Raw genomic sequence first — 15,691 nt, forward strand, 5'->3', positions numbered from 1 at the left:
GTCCTAAAACAACCTGGGGGAAGCAATAATCTTGAATTGTTCAGATATAAAACCTATCCTCCAACCAGAAATCTGTTTGGGGGCAGTTGTATACACTGATTGCCCCAGCACACTCAGGTTGATGACCTCAGTCCATTGGTGCACACAGAACTATGGCAGCAAACTATCCATCAGCAGGGCAGGATTCAAGTCAAATTGCCTTTGCAGTAGGCAGAACTAGAGCACAAGGAGGAGGACAGGGCTGTCTTGTGTTGGAAGCAGCAGCATTGAAAAAACAGAGGTCACTGTGAATAAAAAATATGCAGTGTGATGCTCTGAGTGTAGTATGTTATTTAGAGGTATAAAGGGGAGGAGTGTTGTAGGGACAGGGTATGTTACTCTCTTGTGTGGCATGGCTGAGACTGTAATTGGAATATTGTGTATAATTCAGGCAGTCCGTTTGTTTTAGCTTGAAAAAAAAGAAAAAAAAAAAGATGAGAGAAGAAGCAGAGAAGAAGCAGTGGAGTGATTTAAGACCTGAAGAAAAGCTTTATGCTGGAAAATGGGAAGAGCATGATGTGCTCTGTGAAAGATGACTTGACCTGATATATTTTGAGATAGAAACCATCAGCTTCCAGTGAATGCTTCAGCCTAGCAGAGAGAGTCATAACAAGAACCACTGGCTGGACACATCCCAGATTAGAGAACTGGTGCAAGTCTTTAACAGTCTGGGTCGCTAATCTTTACCGTCACTGCCATGGGTGACTTGTGAGTTCTCCAAATCAGGCCAGGACCCCAAGGTGGGATGTGTTTATTGTAACAAGCTTAGTATAAAAGCAACTGGATAAAATGTAATAAAGTCTATTAGATCACATTGGATGATCCAGTGGTCCCTTCTGGCTTTTAAACTACATGAATGAACAAACCTATGACCTTTATAAAACATTGGCTGCACTGGAAAAGATATTTAAAAGTATGTGCAATGAGTTTCCCATTATGCTAACACAGGCGTCTTCAACTCTCTTTCTAAGACTTAACCTCATATTGTCATAAACATTGCCCATACTGCTATAGTTTCAGCATGGCCTGTCTTTGTGATCAGTGATTCTCTGAGAACATCACTCAACGTATGCTTTCAAATGCATTCCCATTAAGAGTGAGCCAAAACAAAGAGTGAAAATGTTAGGTTCCTTTCCTCCATAAACTGAAAGTAGCAGGAGGCACATGAGCTATACACACTATGTCAGCATTTGTCCCGTTTTCCAACGCCCTGTCCAGTACCTACCTTAGAGCCCTGAGCCCTCATAGCTGACCCAGCACTGAGCAAGCAGTAGGATTAGAGACCTCCAGGGCTGCCTCTCGACCTGAACTCCTCTATGCCCTATGATCCTATTTTGCTGCATGTCTGTGATGAGTTTTGCACAAAGCCCCTTGCGAGAAGCATGGTTTCATTGCACCTGATTTTCTACCTTGTCCAGCTGTGGGTGTTCTCAACACTGTAGATCATACACTTGGAAGAAAAAAGAAAAAAAAAAAAAAACATAAAAGTGAAAAAAAGGCTACATTCACCTGAGCATATATAGTATATTAAGCAGGCAATGGAATCTATTACATCTAGTAATAGATGTAATATAGTCTCTCATCATAGTCATCATCTCTCATCATAGTCTCTCTAAGACTACTTAATAAGACCCTTTAACCTAAATAAAAAAATAAAAAATTTGCATGTATATTTCATGATGATGCTCTTTTCTCCTAATCCCTGATTTCAGAAGCCTAGTTACAAACTTTCTGCCCTTGTATTTGTCCCACAGAGACATCGTGTAAGTTAGTGTGCCTTACCCTGCTGTCTTTGAAAATCAGCATGCAGCCCCGCAGACGCCGAGCCCTTCTTTGTTTACTGCCTTGTTATTTTCATTCACTCTCGCTTGCACTTGCAAAGCGAATATTTAATGGCAATCACATGTGTGTAGGTTGTCACACCCCAACACATGCCTGCCTGTGATTTATAACCCTCCACTTCCTGGCACACAAGGCAGTCCAACATCTGGTTGTGACTAGTGCCCCATTTTGGTTTGAGGTTCCTTTTCTCCCCTGGTGTCTGAAAGCATCGAGGACCAAAAATGACATAGGGAGCAAACCAGCCCATGGCGCGCTGGAGCTGGGCTTGAGTCTTGCCATAAAAGCAAGCAGAGCAAGAGACAGCAACATCCAGCCACAAAACACACCTTGTTTAATCCCCGTTTATAGCATTAAATGAAGGTGCACACTCACCTATGTCCTGCTGACACTCAAGATGTGGCTTGCAAGCCACTCCAAAGTGGTTTGTTAAATAAAATTTATTCTTATCCCTTCACCTTTAACAATTTGAGGAGTTTCACAGTCAGTTTTCACAGTATGCAGATGGCTTGAAAAATAGAAACTTACGTGATGCAGGGTTAGATCAGATTGCCCCTTCTTACTGTACAATTCAGGCATCCTAATTATCATGAAATCTAAATTCAAGATGATGATGAGCAACTGCCAAAGGCTGAGAGCTTGGCTTGTAACACCGTCAACGAAGAAAAATAATCACTGGCTCTACACTGGAAAGTCATAGCAGGCTGACCTCATGATTACCAGTCAATCAGAAGCATGAAAAAAAAAAAAAAAAAAAAAGTCAGCTCTTAATAAACATCACTGAGTTGGTAAATCTTGAGGGTGGGCCAGTTGCTACCGGAGCTATTAACGACACTTCAGAAGGTATGTCCATACGCAATGATTGAATTAGGAACTTAAGAGAGACCTGTCTATGAACTTTTAGAAGCGTCCTGTGGCAAAAACTTCTACTCTACCCCATTATTTAATTACCATGGGAGTTGAATTATCTGTTTAAAGGTGCTGGTGTGACATAGCAGGTTCCACACCAGGGTATGTTGTGACCAATGAGTTTTAGCACCAAGAAATGCTTTCATTAATCAGTTTTTGTTCAGTTCAAGATAACGAATATCAGCTCTGATAACAGAAGGATGAAAAATTTTCATTAATGAGCAAAAAGTCTAAATAACAAACTTTCCTTTCTCTTCCTCCACACCATAAATTGTTAATAATATTCATGAAAAGACTATTTTGAAGACAAACCTATGGCTCATGAGGCTGTAAGCCTCAAGCACAAAAGAACCTTTATTCCAACAAATTCTGACACATGTTGAACAGCATTAAAACTCACCTGTGTGCAAGTATGAACACCTGGACTTAAAAGCAACCCTCGTGGACCCACTTCCTATCACAAGGGGAAGGAGAACTTTCAAAATCATTTAAAATGCACATCTAAGTATTTGGCACCTTTTCTTACAATTGTAAGGGTGCTGTGGTTGCTATGCTTATGCTTACAAATAAGACTGGTCAGGGCTCATTCTCTGACCCTCAGGGCAATATGCTCAGCACAGCTTGTGTCCATATGGCTAAACTTTCTCCCTTGCATGCTCCCACACAGCATGGTTTCATTCATAATGCTTACAGGGAAGAGCTGCTGGCCCACATTCACTCCCAAGCCTGGACAAGGGCTAGAGAGCACAGGGCAAAGCCATGGCAAAAAGCACAGGAACAATTCAACAGCTCCGGTGCTTGAGCCCACACCTGGGACCTTTGCAGCTTGTTAGTATGGATGCAGCCAGAGAGAGCAGTCAAGAGATTCAGACAAGAAGTCATGTGGCTGTGTATTTAATATAAACAGAGTTTGATCAGAGGTGGGCTAAAGTCAGATTCTGGGATGCAAACACTGTAGAAATAAAATTAATATTCTGCCTTCCTCCCAGCTAATGAGGTTGCATTATGAAAATACCATAACAGCATATTCTTATTTAGCACCTATTTATATGCACTATCACATATTTCTCACTTATTGTTGATAAGTAAGCTGACTCACAAATTTTAATCTATTCAAACGTCATCAGGACTTACTAATTTTGCAAATAAAACTTATTTTCAGAGCAAAGTTGGTTTCCTACTGTGCAGCTATTCAGAAAGCTGTGGAAACACCCAACATTAATTCTACACAGTATTCCCCTGTCCTGGGAAAGGTGTCTGGGGGAAGGAAGGCTCCATGTGCCTCTAGCACGAAAGTCAAAATGAAATATTCTTGAAAGATGCACTGTTTGCTTTGCAGCATTAGAGTCAAATGCTGTGTGGTCTTGAGAAACAGAGCTGTGCTGCTTCTCAGAAAACGAGGAAAGAAAAATGAGCAGTAGCTTTCAGAGTGACCATTGTGTGTTCTACCATTTCATTTACGGTTTGCCTTCACCAGAGGATTAATTTGCTGTTAATCTGAACACTCCCTATTCAGAGACTACACATCAGCAGTGTCTTGGAAAGAATAGTGTCTCCCACGACTTTCTCATAATCAAACTACAGAAACTTGGTGTGCTATTAGGGCAGGAACTAAACTAGATGGAAAAGAGTTTAGAGTGTAGTTATCAATGATTCATTTTCACAGTGAAAGGATACATCAAGTGGGGTTTTACAGTGGTCCGTCCTAGATCCAGTCGTAATGAAAAATATTTGTATGTTCCTGGACACAGAGTACCTGGATGATGACCAGGATGCTGGAATACAGATAATGTTTATTACATTTGCAGATGATACCAAGTGAGGAAGGACTGTAATAAAAGGAGAAGAGAATTTCACATGCTCGTGACAGGTTGGAGATATGGACGAGTCCAAGATACCAAAGTCAGCCAGGAACAATCCACTAGACACATTCAGGAGAGCTGCCCACATGGCAGTCGTGCAGATCACAAGGATGAACATCAACCAGTGATGTCAAGTGGCTAATGGACCTCAGACCAGAATGTCTGAACCCTTTCCTTCTGCTCAACATTGGTAAGATCTCAGCTGAAGTACTGTGCCTGGTCTGGGTCTCTCATTTGCAAGTGAAACATGGACCTTCAGAAAAGAATATAACAGATTAGACAATACTGATACTCTCACCACACAGCAGAAGACTGAGAGGGAATGTGGGAGACACAAAAACTGGCTTCAGAACTATAAAGGTTGCTAGACAGAAGAAAGAAATAATGTATTTTGTGCTTGGACACTTGGACACATGAGAAATAATGGTCTAAGAGAAATTGCAGCAGGAAAATTTAGGTTAGTCATTAGGCAAGCACTTCCAATGGAAAGGAAAATGTTGGAAGTACGTTGCCAGAAGGGTCTCCTGACAAAGGATATCTGTCAAGATTGGTCAGTGCCCATCCTGCTTGCTGACACAAAGGTAGACTATACGAGTTTCTGAAATGAGTTTACAGTTTTCTGACTCAGAGTGAACCAGTTGCTTCTCTGCGTGTACAAGAAGATCCTGACAAAGCCGGCCTGTGTTGGCAACTTTAAATTGCCTCCTGGCCATTGATACATCATTATGATGCATCATTCTCAGTTTACCAGTCACTTTCCCCAGACCTCCAGAGTCTTCCATCTCAGTCCAACCTAATTCAGTCCCAGTTGCCTGCTTGCTCATCACATTCCCTTGTCTGATGACTCAGCTTTGATTGTCTCTGTTCTCCCTGTTGGCAATGATAAGGTCTATGTTAATTCACCAAGGTATCACGCTGCCAGCTGACTAGGAGCTCTTACTTAAATGATTTTTAACCTTATAAGGATGGCAGAAAAGCATATAAGTTAGGAAAGCAGGTGGAAAACAAATCTGTATAGAGGGAGCTAATTAAAAAGGTGAACCTCTAGCTCATCAGTGCAGCTCAGCCGCACAAGTCAAAGATTCAGCAAACAAAGGACTGAAAGAGGTTATTTGGGTTTTCAAGTCCTTACAGACATGTTAAATGTGCACAAGAAACTTTGTCCAAACTGATTTCTTTCATACTTCCCCATGCAGAAAACCAATCCCAGAAAAGAGGATGTTTCAAACCTACAGCATGACAGAGAAAAAAAGCAAGAAAGATCAGAAGCGCTCTCCAAGTACTACTGGGGATTTGGGCAGTGCACATATTCAGAGGATTGTGCAGAGCATTTCTGTACCCCAAAACATACCTCAGCAGGATCAGACCTCCCAGATTCTGAACATGAGGAAGGCAATGCCATGAATCACCTTTGCCTTGTCACAAGTCCCATCCTGTCCTACCTCTCTTTCATAAGTTAATAAGGACTCTGATTTGAAACAGATAACTTCTAATTAGCAGCTCTTATTTGTGAGAGTTAAATTGTTTGATTGCTATTTTCAACCGGTACAAAAACAACTAGCCAGCAGGCTCACAGGTTTCATCCATGAAGGAAGAAGGCATTTCTATTCACCTTTTGCATTTCTGCCTTGGAACAATGAACTGTTATCTCTTTATAACAGGATTAAGTGACCCCAACACCCACCTCCATATCTTCATTCCGTTGCTTGGGAGCTACTCTGATAAATAGCTAATCAACCTGTATTTCCTTTCCTTTTTTCTTGCTTTTTGTTTCAGAGAAGCACATCTACACATCCAATTACTGAGCAAGCGATGCATCCTGCCTTGTCTCACTCCTGCCCAATGTTCATCCAATGCAGTTTATCAAGCAGAGCGTAATTTGGATGGGAGCTTCCACAGTGCAATGTTTGTAAATCATCATCTAAATGTTTCAGAGTGCCAAAGCCTAAAATAACCAAGCAGTCAGCAAGTGACCAGCAGTGACCTGATTCTGGCAGTCAGCAGTGTTGTTCTCGCAGTGGATGTTGCTTGACACCTAACCCAAATAAATGCATCATCCTGGCAAAGCAACGAGAATAAGAAAAGATGCAGACAAGTCAGCCTTTCTCTACAATCAACACCACAGAGAGAAGAGTGCGTCAGAGTTGTGACCACTGGCATGAAGGATTTTGCTAGTATTACCACATCAGCCCTAGAAAAGAAAAAGCCATAAGGTTGGTCCCAGCTGTGCAGGAGAAGGAAACCCTTGGTGTAGCAGAATGTTCTGTCTGCTTTTTTATGCACTGTTTCATTTCTCACCCTGGGCATACCACTTCAGGCTGGATTTATGACACAGCAATCAGGCACACAAACTGCACTTCAGGGAGAAAGTAAGTGCTTAACATTAACAAAACAAGTCAAAAAAAATTATACTCACTACCTGCCCAGGTACCTCACTAAACCCAGACTTACTTCTTATTTTGGCATGCCAGGTTAGCATCTGCTGTGCATGCCTGGGAATGTCACCAGGTCAGCAAAGCATCCCTTAAGGTCCCATATCGTGCAGTGGCCTCTTGCACAAAGCTCAGCACTCACAGACATTTTCCACCAAAAAAAGAGCATGCAACCACCTTCTCCAACCTTGTCAGTGGAGCTCAGGAAACAAGGGATTCGCATCCAAAGCCCGGCTCAGCCTGAGGAGGGCTACACTCAGAGTTAATCATTTCCAAGTCCTGAAAGGACAAGAGAGCCCAGATGAAGGAAATGTCCTCTCTTCAGGAAGCTAAGCAGCTGAGCCCAAAAGCTGTAGGGCAGAGTCTCTTCTGTTACTTAAAGCCTCACCACCAGATGAGGAGATGTGAGTTTTGCAGCCCAGGTGAGCAAGGACTGTATTCCTGACAGCAGCCTTGATGGTCCATACAGCTGATTTTCTCTCAGCAGCATTGTTGACCAAAACCTGGCCAGCTGTCCAAGAAAAGAAGCCCACAGTCATTTTGTTGTTTCAGTCACCAGCCACACGAGGCAAACACCCACATGGTGTCTCAAGCAAGGCCTGATCACGGAGGCAGAAAAAGAGCTGGCAGCACAGAGCCCCTACAGCCTTCAAGCTGGGAATGGGAGAAGCCCTGGGTCCTGGTTGAGCTCTGCTTTTAGGCCCTGAATGCCAAATTCACGTGCACCTCAGGAAGCAGGGATGAGAACCCAGGCTTTCCCTCACCCATCTCCTTCCTGTATGTGAACCCAGGCCCAAACTGCACGTGCTTTGTGAGGGGGCAGCCCAAGATGTTTAGGCACACCCAAGCACCTCAGTGCTCATGCGGATCAGGATTTACATCCCTCTTTGTCCCAGTTCTCCATAAAGGCAGGAAAAAAGTATTTCCCAGCACCCAAAGGCTAACACAAAGATTATGAGTGACAGCGAGCAGGCCCCGTAAGTGGATCTCATAGACAGGCATGGCCTTTTGCATTACAACAGGCACTGCAAGAGGAATTAAAACACATCCACTTGCCCTCGGACTTCAGAAAGAACCAAATCTTGATCCATCCTCTCAAGTGGAGGTTACAAACTGATGGGCTTTTCATAGCACGAGTCAAAAACCATCCTGGGGAAAGAGGAGCTACAGAACTGCTGCCATGCTGCGCTCACAGGACAGTGTCACTCTTTTGCTGGCCCCCATTGCGGTGTTTTTATGGTTTTCTTGCTTTCCTTTCTGCCCTCTTTCACGGTCCCCTGGAGTTTCAATCAAAATTGCATTTCCCTGCTTTTTGTTCCCCCCCTTTGCATTCTGGGAAGCAAAACAAGGCCAGGCTGGCCATAAAAATCTGTTCTCGCAGCAAAGGCAGCACTTTGCAATAAAACTGAAGAGGTCTGGCTGCGCTGCCTGTGCTTCACTTCCCTGCTTTAGGGCACATCTGCAGAGAGACAGCAGCCTCGAATGGGTGACATAAATAATAAGGAATAATTCTTAATAATCAAGCAACTTCAGCCTTGCCAAAAAAGTAGCCAATCCACCCACTCCAGCTACTGCACACTTATAAATATGCTGATCTCCAGAGCCCCCTTCCACCCCCGCAGCTGGTAACTGAACCAGTCCCAGGTTTGATATTTCTCTCAGTTGACTTGTTTATTGCCAAATTCCTAAACTGAAAAAAAAAATGCACTTTTCAAACGTGATTTATGAAGTGCCTCTAAGTAAGTGCACGCATGTACACACAAAAACACACAGGGCTGTGGTTCCAGCTGTACGGGAAAAGCAGCAACAGGAACTCTCACTACATAATAAAATCTACCTGAGCAAACCCTTTTCTTTGTCTGCAGAAGCTTGCGGTCAGATCTTCGGGGAGAGGCATAACTGCATTGCTTCATTAGCTTCATTCTGGTTGTGAAGTGATGCTTTTTTGTTGTTCCATTTCAAAAAAGTTTTCTTAAACATACACACACACAGAGGAGAGACAACTATCAGGTTTTGATCATTTTAAATCGCCATCCTTGCATGTCCAAATAGCTTAACAGCCCCAGCTTTAAGCCTTTACAAGCACCTCTTCTCATCATCAAAGAGGAAGGCTGTTTAATTTTTATTTTAAAGGGTAGAAGGAAAGCATATTAACCTTCATCCTATCTTTAGTTAACAATAGTGCTGTGTACCTTGTTCCAAAGCAGCAGTCATTGTCCAAGATGCTCCCACAGCTATTAGTAGAGCAGCAGCTCTTACATCACCCTTGTAAACTCAACGTGCCAGTCACTGGGAAGCAAACCAGGGTATGCAGCAAAGAACAGAGCTTGCTTGCTGAAGCTTGTGTGCTGCAGATTGCGAGTAAAGCATTTCAAGTCCCAAGAAATGCTCCATGGTAAAGCCCAGTCCAACAAAGGTACTCTGATAGGGATCAGCAGCCCCTGCCCGGCTCTGATAAGGAACACAGTTTTGCATCCCCAGAGGTCCATGCTCTGAGCTTTACCCTGGCTCCTGCTCTCCTCCCTAGGCCTGTGGAAGTTCAGATATTTTTAGCTGCTTGCTATGAGTGAAGGAATGTCTTTTCCTAAGTTACCTCATTCACAAGGGCAGCTTCGCCAAGACAAACAGGTCCAAAGTGTGATTACACCGAATCTAGCCAGGGGAGAGAGCTCGCACCGCATTAATGTGCATGCTCAAATCATAAGTACCTGGAATTATTAGTATTTATGGTGCATGAAATGACGTTCTTGACTTCCTCACCTGGCCACACAGACAGGAGGAGGAGGCAATTTCAGCTCCTTCCTGCCCTTACATGGCTGAGCAGCTCTGAATGCAAGTGAGGAGCCCTGAAAGCAGCCCTGCAAGACCCAGGATGAGCATGGAGTCATCATGGGGTGCTCCCCAAACTGCAGCCTTTGCAGGAACACATGCCAAAAGGAAAGCCAGCAGCCAACAACAGCTCAGTTTCTCGCCTGGGGAAATCTGCTCACCCCCAGGCTCACTGTGTTAATCACACACTCACCTCCATGTGCCTTCACTCTGAATAATCCCTATATAACACTGTTGTGCCTCAAACACCAACTAATTAACCCTTTTAAAACACCACCTCTGTTGTAAAACCAGCAAAGCATTTACCTTTTGCAAGTGACAAAATTAAATCTTGGGAGTCAATTGATTTGCCAAAGGCCAACAAGGCAAATCAGTGTCAGAGTAAACTAAAGGCAGCAAATGTCCCACAGCTGCCTATGTGATCTCAGGCCCAAAGGATGTGTAAGTTTGGGGGAACGGGGCTTCTCTGCTTCTGGGGGGCAAACCCATTCAAGGTGTCCAGACACAATCTGCCTGCAGATACCACGTAAGCACTGACAATAACTACTCAGAGGTCTGGCTTAGACACTTCAACCATGCCAGGCAGGGAAATGTCGATAACAAATATTTACACTACCTTTGTAATTGTAATACAGGTGACAACATGCAAAGAGACAATGACATCCATCCCTTGCAAGGGACGTGTGCTCATCATGGTGTGCCTTGTGCACAGCATTTATCATCCTCTCAGCAGCGACAAACTCGGTATCAACAACAACAAAAAAAGGCTTAATCCTTTTCCAGGGAGTTCTTGTCTGCAAAATCCTCTTTATGAAAGACATATGTGAACCTGCCAGTTGGGCCAGATGCAGAAAGCCCTGGTAAATGCAGGAATGAGTGTTCACTCGCAGAAAATTGGCAAGAAATAACGGGGAGATTCAAACAATGAAAGAAGTAAATCACTTCAATATGACAGGCTGGATTTGAGAAAGATTTCGGGCCACGGACATAGAAATCAAAGACCATCATCTCCGTCAATCCCAAAGGAACATAAACCTTGCCTTTCTCCAAAGAGTAAAGTTATAAGCCAAGGTGAAGTGAATTGAGAGTGAGAAAGGGAATGATCCCTATTCAGTGAGGCATACTGCAATAATCAGGTACTGGGGACTTAATTTAAAGCAGAGATCAAATTCTACAAAGCAAGACGAAAAGGAGAAGTAATAGTAAAGGAATGCCGTGAGCAACAGGAAACCCCAGGCAGTGACAGGGCTTGCTGAGCACTGCACAGCCCATACAGCACTGCCTGCACCTGAGAGGAGCTTTCACACTGCCCAGATATTCCATTCCCCTGCCAGACTGTGTGCATGATTTTTCTTTTCATTAGCCAAGATCCAAATCCAGCATTTAATGAAAGTTCTAAGTCTCTCTAACCAGCAGGAATAAGAAAGATGCCAGAGTAATTTCTGGGTTAGGATGAAACAATGGGAAGTTTGGGAGGTCGGAGTCTTACCTTGGATTCCTGGCAGCACAGCGCTCCAGCCTCTCCCCTCCTTAAAGCCTGGGGGCAAGGAGAGCCTTTTGCTTTTGTTAGGGTACAAATCCTACATGTTGCAGGCACAAATGGAGTTATTTGCACCTTCAGCACTAGCAGGTAGTTCACTTTGGTGAGCCTGGGCAAGAAGAGAGGACAAAGCAGAGGGTTGCAAGAAGCAACAAATGTGGGCACAGCACCACATCTGCTTTCCTAGTCAAAGAAAACACCAAAAACAGCTTTTAGGCTTTTGAGCCTTTTGCTGGGGAGGCTGAGTCAGTTGGGGAAAAGGGCTGTCACCGCTCCTTGCACGCCAGCACCACCCACCCTATCACACCCACTCAGCACCAACCCTTTACCCCACACCACTTCCAGCACCTTCTCCCACCCTCAAAAATAAATGCATGGGTGGTGACAAGCTTGAAAAATGAACCAGCACGGAGAACTCCAGGCTGTTATCACTCATCAGTACCCATATTTTTTAGAGATAAACATCCCTTCTTTGAACCCAAAGCAACACTCTCTTCATCTGCTAAATACCACTGTCCTCCTCACCAGCTCTGCAAAGATACAAGATTCTGGTTGTATTAACTCTCAACCTTCTTTTATTTATTTATTTTTTTAATTACCAATTCAAAATCATTACTCCATTCTTCCCTCAAACAGCTCATTACTTCAATTACCTTCTTGTAAGCTTTCATTTCATGGTAAAATGTTCCCAGAGTTCCTTTCCAACCAAAATAATAGCAATTACCTTAGGAATTGGCTTCCTTCTTAGGTGAGTTTTGGCTATTTACCTCTCTCTCTAGCAATATAAATGGTCTGCAAACCAACCAGTTTCGACTCTTACCATAACTTGGGAACTCAGGACTGCATTTTGGGGAAGAATACTGAGATTAAGAAAATATAATATATATATAGCATTGCACGTTGTTCACCCACCACCTCAAAGCACTTTTGGGGTAAAGTGGCATATAATTGTTTCAGCCTTCCAGTTCCTTTTCTCCCCAGCAAGATGGCAAACTTTCTTTGTGAGCTGCAGGGATGATCTCACAGGTTTCTAATCGCAAGCATTTCTGTTGTGGGTGACTGCGAGCCCTGTTCCAATCCAGGAGCATAAAACTGCAGCCGCTGCTGCTTGGACCGTGGCCACTGCTTAGCAGAGCAGAAACACACCACGGATCCCGGGAAAAGCAAGAGGGAATCATTCGTGCAACATGTGAAATTTACACAAAGCTGGGGGATTTGTGCAGGCAGAGCAGAGATGGCGATTCCAACACCATGGGCTTGGGCATCAGCACAATACTGGCTCACGCAGAGATCCCCTGCCACCCTTCCTCCTTTAGCCCTTGGGAGTCCCACTGTTGAGGCAAAACATCCAGGAGATGACTTGTTTCAACACTAGAGGCTCAAGGTTTAAAATTGCCTTTTTCCAGCCACATCCATACAGAAAAACAGCATCTCCTCTGTCTTCAGCCCAGGGGAGTCCCATCCATGTCTACAGGTTGCCACTAGCTCAGGAGGAAAACACAGGCACTTTCACACCTCCTTCTGTAGTTCTGGTTCATCTGCTATCCATCTCCACTATTTATCACGGAGAAAACAAGCTATATATTTGAAAAAATCTATCAACTGTCTGACATTTGAAAATCTATGTACAGCGCTTGTCTTCTCATTACCCTGTTTACTTTACAACCTTGATTTCATTGAAATGGCATTTCAGAATATTGATTTCACTCAAATGGCAAATAAATTGGTCTTTCTTGAAGAAAATGAAATATATATATATATATATTTCATAGTCAACAGATAGGAAAATCTCTTTGAGTCAGCCTTGAATCATGAAAAAAATGGCCCCGTTTAAGAGGGCCTTGTAGTGTTGTACAACTCAGGAGACTGAGAGCTAAGTGCCAGTGCCTGAGGGTTCAAATCCTGTTCACAGCCCAGCATCATAGGACCCATTTATTCAGACCTGTGTTTTCACAATTCCCAGCAGTGATGATGAAAAGCCCTGCAATAAAACTTGGCCTTTAATTCTTTTCTCACTGTGCCACCAGCTCTACCGTTCTCTCCATTAAGCTCTTGGTAAAAGGTGAGTGAGTGGAACTGGACCTTCTCCAGTGGATGCAGAAAGTACGTGACATTGGCTCATTTTGCACATAAACCCTTTGCCAGTAACACTGTGTCAGTAAGAAGTGTGGAAAATCACACACCTGCATCTGACATGGCTATACAAACAAAGCACCTCATGCAGGGGCCAGGAACCCTATTTCCTGCTATAGCTTCTCCTTCCAAGCCGTAGAGTAAAAACTACATGGGCAAAAAAAAAAAAAAACTTTCTGGCAGAGATTAATGATGTCTTTATTGGGCAATTTATTAAAAGAGCTTGGCTGGTGGAGTTGTAAATCCAGGTAAGTAAAGCAACCCTTTATTTGGAAAGAAAGAAAAAAGTGTCATTACAAAGGATATATATTGCATTCATTGCAGGGCAGTGAACGGTCATTAGAGATGGCTCCACCTTTTCAATCACAAGGAAGCCCTAAAATCCTCTGGGCATCACGGTCCAAGTGTCTTCCCACTCTGTCCAGGGGCTTATCATGAGTGCTGGCCCCTGCATATCCCTCATTGCCCCACCAAAGGGAGAAGGCATCACCGCATCCAAAGAAAAGAGCTTTGCAAGCCCCTGCAGACAGAGACTCCAGCTGTGAATCTTCATACCAGGAAAAGGATTGGAGGCATACTGAGCCAAGATATACAACCAAAATGATTTCCAGTGAAGCAAAGAAGCAGTGAGGTGGGAACTCCCCCTGCAGGGCTTCTCCCGGAGGAGATAGCTACCAGCCGCTGAGCTGCCTCTGATAAGCGCTACCAGCTGCTCATTGCTCCTTGGTTATTAACGCTCATCAGATGGCCAGCCAAAGAGAGAGATTTGGGGTTTCTCACAGGGAGAGTCACTAGTAATTCAGTTACAACAGACCAAACATGGAATGGAAATATGCTGACCCACGAAGCACTGGAAATACCTGCAGATGGGTCAGAAAGACCGTCCCTCTCCCATGGGTCACAAGATCCCCCTCTGTATTTCCAACATTGCCTTAATTAACAAAGCAACCAGATTGCTTTACCAACCTTTAAACCTGCAAACGCACCTCTCATATATTCTGAACGTCTTTGGTTCAGTTGCAAAACAGGAGTGCTGCAAGACTACGCCACACACTAGGCTGAGGACACAACTATGGGCTCAAAGCCCTAATCCACTGCCCAAGCATGTCGGTAATCACCTAACCCTGAAACAAGCATTCTCCTAGACCTGCTACAAAGAGGTAGGTCAGGACAAGTCATAGTTTGAAGCCACCTGTAACATGATTAGACCTGCATACTTCTTCCCAGGAGCCGAGGAGGGAGAAAAGCCCCAGAAAGTCTCCTTTCCTCCAGCATCACATCCCAGCACCTGCTGGTAGCGTGATACAGGAGGAGAAGACCTCCTCAGGCAGGCGGCAGCCTTGGCCATGTCACAGAGCTGTTACCTGCTGCCTCCTAGCCCGAGTGCGTGCCTGGGCAGTCACAGCAGTGTCTGCACAGAGACAGAAACACGCTTGGCCAAACCTCAGCCTTCAATGGGAACGCACAAGATAAGCAGAGCAGTGGAGGCTGTGTCAGCTACTTCTCCAGTGTGTCTTGGCCCTGGGCAAGAGAGACTTCTCACAGACGTATGAGAACTCTCTCTTTGGAGTATTTGCCAAGTGGTCTCTGCAACCTGGTGCAAAGCTGATGGACATCTGTACCTCCTCGTGCTACTCCTGTGCTTAGCTATAAAAATATATAAATGGCTTTAGTAAGTACTGTCCTAAAAGAATGACCACAACATATGGCAAGTCCCACAAAGTGTCAAGACTGAAACGGCCCTAAAGAGCCCCAAAAGGCACAACTTCTTAACCTGGGCTAAAGGACGGGCAGTCCCTTTCAGTCCAACAGGTAAATCCCTATATAACCCTACAGACTCACTGTAGTTTAACCCAGCAGGCAGCTATGCACCACACAGCCATTTGCTCACTCACCGCATTGTGGGATGGGGGAGAGAATCAGAAGAAAAAAAAAAAAAAGAAAAAAAAATAGTAAAACACATTGGTTGTGATAAGGACAGGTTTATAAGGAAGAAGAAAAAAAAAAAAAAAGGAAAAAGAAAAGAATACACAAACAAGAGATGCACAATGCAATTGCTCACCACCAGCTGATTGATGGAGCTGAAAAGTCCTTGCCTCAGTGTAAGT

The 15,691-nt window shown here is 44.0% G+C and overlaps 1 protein-coding gene across 5 annotated transcripts in view; it reads right to left on the reverse strand.

Annotated features, from left to right (window-relative positions):
* The window catches only part of EVA1A (eva-1 homolog A, regulator of programmed cell death), a 199,632-nt gene that overhangs the window by 32,944 nt on the left and 150,997 nt on the right, over window positions 1-15,691 (reverse strand). The window contains exon 1 of one of the 5 annotated variants that reach the window (XM_040554334.1): window positions 11,400-11,637. The exons of the other annotated variants lie outside the window; for them this stretch is intronic. The gene's annotated coding sequence lies outside the window, so the exon portion shown is untranslated. Of the gene's footprint in view, window positions 1-11,399; window positions 11,638-15,691 lie in introns of those variants that run through there. 5 annotated transcript variants of the gene reach the window in all.

Source organism: Cygnus olor, chromosome 3, assembly GCF_009769625.2.
Source record: "Cygnus olor isolate bCygOlo1 chromosome 3, bCygOlo1.pri.v2, whole genome shotgun sequence".
Lineage (NCBI taxonomy): Eukaryota > Metazoa > Chordata > Aves > Anseriformes > Anatidae > Cygnus > Cygnus olor.